The sequence below is a fragment of the Eulemur rufifrons genome, chromosome 13 (assembly GCF_041146395.1).
Source record: "Eulemur rufifrons isolate Redbay chromosome 13, OSU_ERuf_1, whole genome shotgun sequence".
NCBI classification, from domain to species: Eukaryota; Metazoa; Chordata; class Mammalia; order Primates; family Lemuridae; genus Eulemur; species Eulemur rufifrons.
Genome location: NC_090995.1, coordinates 430,128 through 441,537, shown reverse-complemented (window position 1 = coordinate 441,537; position 11,410 = coordinate 430,128). Strand labels below are relative to the sequence as shown.

At 39.4% G+C, this 11,410-nt stretch overlaps 1 pseudogene; it reads right to left on the bottom strand.

Annotated features, from left to right (window-relative positions):
• Positions 1-1,710: 1,710 nt before the first annotated feature.
• On the bottom strand, positions 1,711-4,783 carry LOC138393907 (forkhead box protein K2-like; annotated as a pseudogene).
• Positions 4,784-11,410: the final 6,627 nt, after the last annotated feature.

Below are 11,410 nucleotides of genomic sequence, written 5' to 3'. Positions count from 1 at the left end.
GTACATGGAAATTTTATGAAAATTGAGCATATGATGAATGGCAGAGTAAGCCTTAAAAATTCCAAATGATTTAAATTGATTAGAGTGTACGTTCTTTACCTAAATATAATTTACCTAGAAAATCAGTTACAAAAATACTAGAAATGCCAAATTTCTTTGAACTTAACCTAATTGTTTTAAAGCTGTTAATATATTACAGACAATATCATAATTTAAATAAGAAAATATGTACATCAAGTAGTTCAAGAAACTCTAAGAGAATAAACACATATTCATACCAATGTACATGATCATCAAATTGTTGAAAGTCAGAATTTTGAAAGCAGCCAGACAGAAGAGAATCATCCTATACAAATTATTCTCAATGAGATTAACAGCATATTTCTCATCAGAAACAAGGTCTGAAGGGAGTGGATATCATTTGTAAAGTGCTGAAAGAAAAAAATATATATCAGTATAGAATTTTATATCCAATAAAGCTATCCTTTTTCATAAATGAAAAAAAGCTATTGAGATATTCAAAGATGGATAAAACTTAGGGGGTTCTTTACTAGTAGACCTGCCCTACAAGGAATGCTGAAGGGAGTCTTCTGGCCAGAAATGAAAGGACACTAGACAGAAACTCAAAGTGACATGATGAACAGAGAAATAAACTACAAAGGTAAATATAATAGCCTATACTATTGTATTTTTGGCTTATAACTAGTCTTTTTTTTCATTTCCTATATTATTTAAAAGACAAACATGAATATTTATAAATTCATGTTAATAGGCACACCGTGAATGACAATGTCACTTGTGCAACAGTAACCTAAGGTGGATCTGTAAGGAGCAGAGCTTTTGGATGCTACCAATGCTAAGTTGGTATCTAATCAACCTAGATTTTTTTTAAATCACATTTTGTCCTTATGTAAATAATAAACATTTCTAAAATTGCCTAAATTTACCATTCTGAGCCATTTCATTCCAGCAGGAAGATACAGGTACTTTTTTCCTCTCTTTAAAAAAGTTAAGTACCAAAATAACTACATTTAATTAAATAAATAACATTATGATAATGACACTAAAAATTCAAAATAACACTAACATCCTCTTTCTATTTGCACTGCTGCTCTGTCCTAACCCCTTGAACACTCTGGAAAGGTCTGGAAAGGAGAATGGTTTTTTCCTAAGGAGTCTGGGCTGAGGCTGGGGGTGGGGGGAGGTTGGAACTTCTCATTCTCTCACTTGTTTCCTTTCCTCTCCTTTTCAATTTTGGTAGGAGATAAGTCAGCCTTAGTTTTGAATTCAGTTCTGAAAGGTCAGGGAAGTCTCTTACTGCAAATCAGAAAACAATGTAAATGTTTCCAGAGCTTAATCACAGGGTGCTTGCTTAGACCCTAGAATTAACATTCAGCTCCCGCCCCATTGGCATGGCTGCTCCCGCCTGGAGTGGGGACAAGTGCAATATAACTGAGAAGACAGCTGTTTAGATGATGCCTTGAGCTGGCGACTAAACCTGCAATAACACACTATGGAGAATCTGTGATCTTTGTTTGAAAATGCTTGTGATAAGAGACTGAGTCTTTTCCCCCAAATGTAGTGGTAATGGCTCTGTTGTTTTAAATACACAATACTTAGGAGACTGGTTTTACTTAGAATGGAAAATTTTGCCAGGGACAAAGTTAACACAAAGAAACAAACAACAAAAAACAGCAAGAAAGAGAACAGTTAAGTGCAGCTCGGATGAGACCGGGCAGTTCTTTCCCAGCACCAGCTTGTCCCTGAATTCTCACGGTCACATGCAGCCTCAGCATTGGTCTTCTGTCCTACGCACTGAAATGGAGGTGGATTAAGTTCACCAAGCGACTGCTCTAACGTGGAAAATCTGCAAGTGTCATAAAGCAGCTCCACCTGAACAAGATAAAGAAATCTTTCCATAGGCTGAAAACAACAAAAACACAAAACTACTTTGTTTCATTTCCCCAAATGAAATCCACATGAAAGGTCCTGTATGATTTACAAAACTTCCAGAGTAGAAATGGAGTGATGTGGAATGTCACAGACCTCATTATTGTGTAAAGAAAGTGCACTTCGAAATATTCTAATTACACATGTGAACAACAAAATACCGTCTTGCCTGCCAGTACCAGCGGTGAGTACTGCGAGGGCTGTGATAGGGGGCGGATGGGAGGGTGGTCCTGCCTGGTCTCTGCAGGCGGCCGGGTCCATGGAGGTCCGCTGGCACCTGCCCCTGACCGCTGACCACGCTGCACCATCCTCACACGGAGATGCCTGGTCCTCCAGGAAGGGCCGTGGTTTTCACTGGTAGTTAAAAGCTTCGCTCAAAGGCAGCAGCCCAGGGAGCGCTCAGCAGGAGAGACGCTGTCTCATGTACCAGGTTTTGTTGTGTGTGGTTTTTGTTCAAGTGTGACTTCTGCCTGTAAATTAAGGAGCTTTCAGGCCACCTGGGTTTTGTATTTTCAGTACTGAGAGGTGAAGTCCAAACGCAGGGCCCTTTACCCACTGAGAGCGAGCGCACTCCTAGTATCGGTGAGAGGCAATGTCCCCTTTTGGCACCACAACATTGATATTTTAAAGTAAAAAAATTTTCCCAGTCACTAGTTTTAGACACCCTTTTCCTCACAGCTGCCCGTGACGTGTCCACACTCAGGGTGATGACGACGCTCTGGCCGTCTTCTGTTTTGATTCGCTTCAGCCCGGGCTGCCCAGGCTGGTTGCTGTCCTGGCAGATGCTGATGCGGGGTCTCCAGCACGTGTAAAGGACTCCTCGTGGCATTGTTCACCTGGCAGTGGACCGCAGTGGGGATTGGTACCACAAGAGTCCCGTTTTGCGTTACAGTTTTTACTGGTAGCTGATGTTGACCTAGAGGTGTCTGTTGTACTGATAACGAAGATCCTCATCAATCTAACACTAACCTATTACCTGGCTTCTGTAACCACGCTTACCTATTGCATCAGCCTCCTGAGACCCCACCCCTCCGACCACCCCAACCTAATAAAAGTGGAAAAAACGCAGTAGACGGGCTCAGAACTTGGTGGTAACTCCGCTCTGAGCCCGCCAGCAAATAAACCTTGCTTCTCTGACTCCCTGTGTGCCACTTGGTTTGTCCTTGGAACCACACACTGTAACACTTGCTATAACACTCCTACAGTGACCATCTGGACAGAGGTGGTCTGTGACATCTGAATGATCTGGCTGGCAGCACCTAATGTGCCATGGCTAATTGCAGCAACAGGTTCTACTTTTGCTTCCCTGTGATTTCTATTCTCTTGCAGCTGGGCACTAGCAGAGGCCAACACAGCTGCCTGAGTGACTACGGCTTGTCCTGAGACAGTGTAGGTGTTCGCTGGGGCCAGTCCAGCCACGCTGCTGACTGACACTGCTGGTCTCTGGTGGAAGATGTGAACTGTCTGCATGAAGGGTGGCTGGGAGGTCACTAGGTCACCACCTTGCAGTGGTCACTAGGGTGGCAGCAGTGTAGGCAGCAGGCTTAGCCACCTGTAGTGGCTGCCACTGAATGGTGATTAAGACCAGCTGGCTGGACAGAGGTGACTCTGGTGAGCTTTGGGCAACCCAGGCTTCTTGGATGATGGCAAGTCTGGGGTGTGAGTTGCCAGGCTCAGGCTCCCGATGGGCCGGCAAGGCTTCCCTCCACAGGCTCTCAGGGCTCTGGGGCCACTGCAGGGAGCAGACACTACTCCAGCGTGACTGGGAGAGGCTCCTAGAAGAGAGTGATCACAGAGACGTTCTAAAGCAAGGTACACTCCTAGGCTGCCTTTTCCTAAAAGTCTGCTCTGTTAATTTGCTTTCAGAGGCAGGATCTCTACCTTCCAGAATGAGCCTTTGCCTGGTTCTTCCTGGGAATGTGGTACTTGGATGAAATAACAATTCAGACAGAGATTGTCGGGAACTGAATTCTGCCACTCTTTGTCAGTCTTGTAGCATGGATAAATTTTAGTGATGTGCATATAAATTCCATTTAGGATGAGTTGTTTACAGGAGCCATTGTAATTGCTTGTACTATTGTGCATAGGAATAAGTGGCTTTGAATCATCCTTTGGGCTTCCTCCACCGGAGGCTTCCTTTTCATTTTCTGGGTGTGAGTTTTCAGACACTACATTGAGGTCAGATGGCATCAGTGGGCCCATTTTGAAACCTGAAGACCCCACTTCCCGGGGGCTGGATGGGCAGGAGTTGGCAGCACTGATAGTTCCCGCTGGGGAGGGAAGGGGGATGATGAGGTGGGCCGTGGTGTTTGGAATGTTGATGGTCAGAGGCGAGAGGTGCGGCTACACAGCCTTCACTGGGGACTCAGGTGCCTCTTGCTTCTTCCTCTTCTGGCCGGATAGGGAAGTGAAAGTTAGTCTGAAGTCTGTGCTTGGAAACCTGGTGCATGAAGCTTGGTAGCTGCAGCAGCGGCACCCGGTGCCTCTGGAACACCTGTCCACAAACACGCTGTTCTGGCCAAGGCAATGCAACTGGAAATCGCCACTTTAGGCCTGGGCTGTGCAGGCGGTGGGTCCCGGGCTGTCCAGTCATGGCCAGCGCTGCCACTCAGGGTCATCAAGATCTCGAGGTGACACTGGGAGATGAAGCTCGAGTGGCCCATGCTCCATCCACTGAGCCCTGCCACAAGATGCACTTGATAGTCGCCGAGTGCTTGGTAATTAGGTACTCGAACTGGCAGCCCTCCAGCTGCGCCACTTCCCCGCAGCCTGGCCGGGACCACCACTCCTGGCCCCGCCACCCGTGATGGGGCGCTGCTGAAGCCACTGCCATCGGCCTGAGTGGGAGTCCACCGCCACTCACTGGGAGCTAGGAGCCAGAGCAGAGGCCTCCGGTTTGCCAGGGAGCAAGCCAATTAGCAGCGGCTAGTGGCCTCAATCTTGATTTAATAAATTTATAATGTTAAATTGAAGCACATATAAACCACTAAGAAATTTCAACAGAATATAAATAAAAGCCAATGAGAAGGAAATCAAAATGTACCCTACAAAACTGTATTAAATGCAAAGAAGGAATTGATGGAGGGAATTAAAAAACAAAGGTAAGAGGTATACAGGAAACAAATAGTAAAATAACATGGATAAGTTCCTCCTTATCAGTAATTAATTAAGTGTAAACGTATGAAACTCTACAATGAAAAGGAAGAAACTGGAGGAATATATTTTAAAACAACAAAACAACAAAATGATCCAAGTATGTGTTATCTACAAAAGCTACATTTTATATTCAAAGATATATATGTATTTATGTTGAAAGTGAAAGGATAGAAAAACATATTCCATGCAACATTAGGTGTCTATGTTATTATTAGACAAAATAAACTCTAAGCCAAAACCTTTGATAAAAGATAAAGGCCATTATTTATTGAAAAAACAATTGATTCATCAAAAAGATACAATTACAAACATTTATGCACCAAGCAACAGAACGCCAAAATATATGAGACAAGTATTGACAAAATGGAGAGGAGAAATCAGTCTACAATACAGGTTGGAAACTTTAATACCCCATTTTCTTTACTGGATAGATGATCTGGACAGAAGATCAGTAAGGAAAGGAAGATTTGAAAAGTGCTATAAACCAGCCAAATAGAGCAGACATAAAGAAATTCCTCCACAGAGCATAATGCACATTTCTATCAAGTCCACATGGAGAATTCTCAAGGTTAGACCACATATTAGAGCAGAAAACAAGTGACAATAAATGTAAAAAGACTGAAGTTATAAAAAGTATCTTCTCTGATCGCAATAGCATGAAGCCAGACATCAATAACAAAAGGAAAAATGCAAACTTAGTAAATAGGAAATTAAACAGCACAGTCATAGGCAATCAATGAAACAAAGAAGATAATACAAAAGAAATTGGAAAATACTGAGAGGGAAATAAAAATGAAAACACAATATAACAGAACATAGATTCAGTGAATGCAGTGCTTAGAGGGATGGTTAAAGCAGTGAATGCCTATATGAAACAGGAAGAAATGTCTTGAATAACCCTATATTACAATAGAAAGACTTAGAAAAATAAAGGCAAATGAAACCCAAGCCTAATAGAACAAAGGACTAATAAATATTACAGTGAAGACAAATAAAATTGAGAGGAGAAAAGCATTAGAGAAAATGAACAAAACTAAAAGTTAGTTCTCCAATAGGATTAACAAAATTGATAAATATGTAGGTACACTGACCAAGAAAATAGAAGAGAGGATGTGAATATTTACAACCATAAATGAAAGTAGGGACACTAATAAATACCTTACAGAAATAAAATGGATTATAGAAGAATGTTAGCAGTTGCACAAAGGGATTACCTGAATGAAATGAACAAACTTCTATAAACACATACATTACTGAAAGTGACTGATGAGGAAACAGAAAGTAGGAAAAAACTTATAAAATAAAAAGAGGCTGAATCAGAAAAAAAAAAAATCAATCGAACATATTAAAGCAACTCCCAACAAAGAAAAACTCAGTACCAGATGGCTTTCCTGGTTAACTCTACCACATATTTCAGAGTTTTTAAAAATCCTCCTCAGACTCTTACAAAAAATAGAAGAGGTAAGGTCACTTCCAAATATATTCTGTGGAGCTAGAATTGCCCTGATCTGAAATGCAGATAAAGACACCAAAAGAAAATTAGAGATCAATATTCCTTAGGGTCATAGATGCAAAAGAGCCTGAACAAAATACTAGCTAATTGAATCAAACAGTATATTTAAAGGATAATACACAAAAAGCAAGTGGAATTATTTCAGGAATGCAAGATTAATTCAATATAAGAAAATCAATTAATTTAATAACAAATAATAGAATTGAGGAGGAAAACACACACAGCAAATCAGCAAATGCAGAAAAAGCATTTAAAGAACAACAAAATCTCTTAGCCAGTATGGTTGCACATACCTGAAGTCCCTGCTACTCAGGTGGCTGAGGCAGGAGGATTACTTGGGTCTAAGGGAGTTGAAGGCTGCAGTGCTCTCTACGTTGTGCCTGTGAAGCCACTGCACTCCAGCCGGGGCAACATAGTGAGAACTTACTTCTCTCTAAAATTAAAAAAAAAAAAAAAACCAAAAAAAAACTTTTTTTTTTTTTTTCTATTGACACCTGGCAAATCTACTTTGAATCCATTCTGTCATATGAAGAGGTGTATGCATATGTGTGTGTATATATACACATTTTTTAAAATTATTATTATTTCAGCATATTGTGGGGGTAGAAAAGTTTAGGTTACGTATATTGCCCTTGCCTCCCCACCCTACCCTGAGTCAGAGCTTCAAACGTGTCCATCCCCTAGACAGTGAGCATCTTACTCAGTATGTATGTACACACCCATCCCCTCCCCTACCCCCACATCTGCCCGACACCCGATCAATGTTATTCCTGAATGTGCTCTTAGGTGATGATCAGTGAAACCAATATGATGGTGAGTACATGTGGTGTTTATTTTTCCATTCTTGGGATACTTCACTTAGTAGAATGGGTTCCAGCTCTATCCAGGAAAATACAAGAGGTGCTATATCATCATTGTTTCTTATCGCTGAGTACTCCATGGTATACAAAAAAAACCATTTTTGATCAAAGCAGTCAACAAACTAGAAATTGGAAAAAGAGCATTTATTTAAAAAAAAAATTAACAAGTCAATGGGTAAAGGCTAAACTTTCTCCACCTCACCGAAGATTGGGAAAGAGAACGAGCTCACTTTTCTCCACTTTATTCAACATGGCACTAGAAGACATAATCAGGGAAATTAGGCAGGAAAAATAATAAAGCCCATTCAAATTGAGAAAGAAAAAGTAAAATTCTTGCTATTTACCTATGGCATGATACTGCCTTTAGAAAAACTCAAATAACCCATAAAAATTTATCAGAGCTAATGAACAATTCAGTAGAATTGGAGGACACAAAATTAACACACAAAGATCCATGATGTTTCTATACACCAGCAATAATCAACCTGAAGCAAAAATTAAGAAAGCAATTCCACAGAATAGAAAATACTCTTTAACTATGGAATAATTTTAATCAAGGAGGTGAAATAATTGAATGCTGAAAAGCACAAAATATTTCTAAAAGTTAAAGAACAGCCTAACAAATGAAAATACACCCAGTGTTCATGGATTAAAAAATTCATATTGTTAAGATGGCAATACTCCACAAAATGATCTATATAGTCAATGTATTCCCTATTTTAAAAAGTGCCTGTCTTTTCAGAAGTGGGAAAGTATATTCTCAAATACATATGGAATTGTCCACCTAATAGCCAAAAAAAAAAAAAAAAAAAAAAAAATACTGAAAAATAGAAGAAAGTAGGAGAGCTCACACTTTCCAGTTTTAAAATATATTACAAAACTGCAGAATCAAAACTATGGTAATCGCAAATGGGTAGAAAAATAAATATATGGAATACCACTGAGAGTCCACAAATAAACCCACATAATTATTGTTAATTGATTTTTTTATAGTCACACTTGCATTTGATTAAAAAAAATAAAAAAATACTCACACGTGGTTCCTGTATGAATTCTAATTAAGAAACGTTACTTTCAGAATAATAATACTCGGTGATGATTTTCAGAAGACTCTAAGAGCTTCTTTACCATTTAAGGGGTCCATAGGGTGCAGGTGTTTACGTGAATGTATTCTTAAATAAGAGACTACACCACTCTAATTTGCCTAGCTGTAGCTCTGTTCCAGGTTACTGACTGCTAGTTCATGTTCCAGAGTTTCTTTGCCAACAGGTTACTTACAAAAGTCGCACCTCCAAAGTCTTACAGTGAGTTGGGAAAGGGCTGGTTAAATGAGGAAACAGGCTATCATTCCCCTGTAAAATTTCATCGTTTCCTTTCCCAATGTATCTTTTTATTGAGAACTTCTATTTTTTATCCTGTGTGCCTCCTCTGCCATCTCACACTCTGGCTCTACCTGCCGTATTTTGGCCACCTGCACCTCATTCATTTGTATCAGTTGTAAGATGGAAATTGGTTGATGGGGTTCTTCCTCATGCGTCTTTTTAAAAGCACCTTCCTGGGAGATTTTGCTCCTGTAGTTTTTATTGGAAGTTATTCTGACAGCTGAGTAACAGGTGGAGCAGTCCCCTCACATACTGGGAAGCAAGGAACTCTTTCTCGTCATTGCACAGTTCTCCAAAAGAAGCAGCAACTGATTCTGGGCTGCAGCGTGGGGTGGTATTCGGCCTCTTCCTCCCCCCATCCCTGACTCTGCAGGAAGTAGAGCTGCTCAAGGGCATCGTGTTGGCAATCTTCTCCTTGCCCAGGATGTGCGTATTCAGAAGTGGACTGAGACTGGGCTTCACTTTCTCGTTGCTTTCACAGCCTGTAATTGTTTTGGTGCCAGGCTTGAAGTTCCCCAGCACTTCAGCTCTGTGGATTCCCGCCGTAGTGTGCTCCTTGCATTCAGCTAAATGTTGGATGCGTGGCAAGTGCTGGTCAGGTGCGTTGCTTGAGGGCAGTATTTCCTATATCGCATCTCTTTTCTTACCTTCCAGCACATATTCGGAAGTTTCTACTAAAGCAAGCAATTCGCTCTTTTCCAATTCGGAGAGGTATTTGGCAGGTTTTATAATTTTGTCCTTTTGTATTTTTCACTATATTCTGTCTGGACACTAGCTATGTGAGTCCCACTGCGGCGCGAAGAGGCAGCAGCAACATACGGCCACCAGAGCAAGGGTCACAGCGGGTCTGCTAGGGAGCCTGAGCTAACAATTGATTGTGAACAAGGGTGTAGATGCATTTCAGTGGGAGGGGGGAAGAGTTGTCAACAAATAGTGCTAGAAAAACTGGATATCAACCATGCAAAACGAATGAAGCTGGACTCCTAGCACAAACCTGTACAAAATTGACTCAAAAATGAATCATTTACGCTCATGCAAAGGTAAATGTATTTCTGTGTGTTCAACCCCACTTGTGTTTTAATTGGGTCCCCTATCACCTGTACTCTGACAAACGTTTTCTGTCTGAAATGATCCTTCGGCATATTCCTGTCACTGGATGTTCAAGGCTTTGTTCCCAGAGGCTTTGCAGGTGATGGCATGGACATGCCACGTTTTATATAAAGCACAACATAATTGACCTTTTAAGACAACATAAGAATGGTACGTTTTTCATCTGAAGACATTCTTAAAAATGGCTACGTAGAAAATTTGTTTAAACCATTAATCAGACCTTGATTTGGAGAACCTGCGAAGAGAAACTTTGTTCTCTTCCCCAGGTTAAGAACATACATTACTCACTAGGAAATACTTTGTGGTTAGAGTCTCAATGCAATGTCACAGACTTATTTTATTCTGTGAAACAATTAAAAAATTTCATTAAGGGAGTAGGTCAAACTAGTAAGGAAATAGTTAATTCTTTGAAGCAAATAGCAAGTAGGCAGAATTCTTATCATATTTTTATAGTTGAATAAAAATAAAGCATGGCTGACGATTGTTTTATGCTGCCTCTACTGATTAACAATTCTTATTTTTTAAAGAAAACTTTACTTAACATCAACTTGAAAAACACACAGAACTTTGTATGTAGAAGTTCCAGAAAGACAAGAACACCAATATTAAGGCCAAAAAAAATTGAAAAACAGTTTGTAGGTAGATACAGATATAATAAATGAAAATATTTTTATATTTTATAAAAATTTATTGAAATGTAATGAATCAATTTCACTTTTTAGTTTTGATCACTATCCTTTTGTCTTTTCTAATTATTTCAATATTTTTATACTAAAAGTGTATTATGTGGGTATGTGGGCATGAAAGTGTGTACAATTTATAAATATTTGAGAATACTAGTGTACAACTTTTTAACGCACATTTTGAATGTGAGTATGTAATGAAGTGTACCTAAATATTTCTCAAAGGCTTATGGATAACACTAGTTAATATTTTTAACGTGGCAAATCTAATTTAGAAAATTGTTACAATCTTTACTCTCACAACTAAAATAATCCTTTTTAATTTTTGTAAAGAATATTGAATATTTTCTTATTTACAAATACCAATAACAACAACAGGAAAAGTGTAAACTCTCTACTCTTACCAATTACAGAGGAAAACATTTTTAAAAATCCCTTTGAATATTTGTGGGATTCAGGAATATGCTATCCTCTCCTTATTGCTATCTTTCTTTCATTTCTATTTAATCTTTGTTTTATTTGTAACTCCTGCTTACTGCTTGTACTAGGAAATTTTCAATAAATATCTGTCATGCCTTACACCATAAGTCTCTCTGAAACTATCACGGTCAAAATTTAAAAAATTTTCAAAAGTCGGTATATTTTTATTAAAAAATATACATGTCCATAAATTAGTTATATTTTTATTTGTCAAAACTATTGGAGGTCCTATGTAAGAAGTGGATGGTAATTTGCAAATTGGTTTTTACATATGAC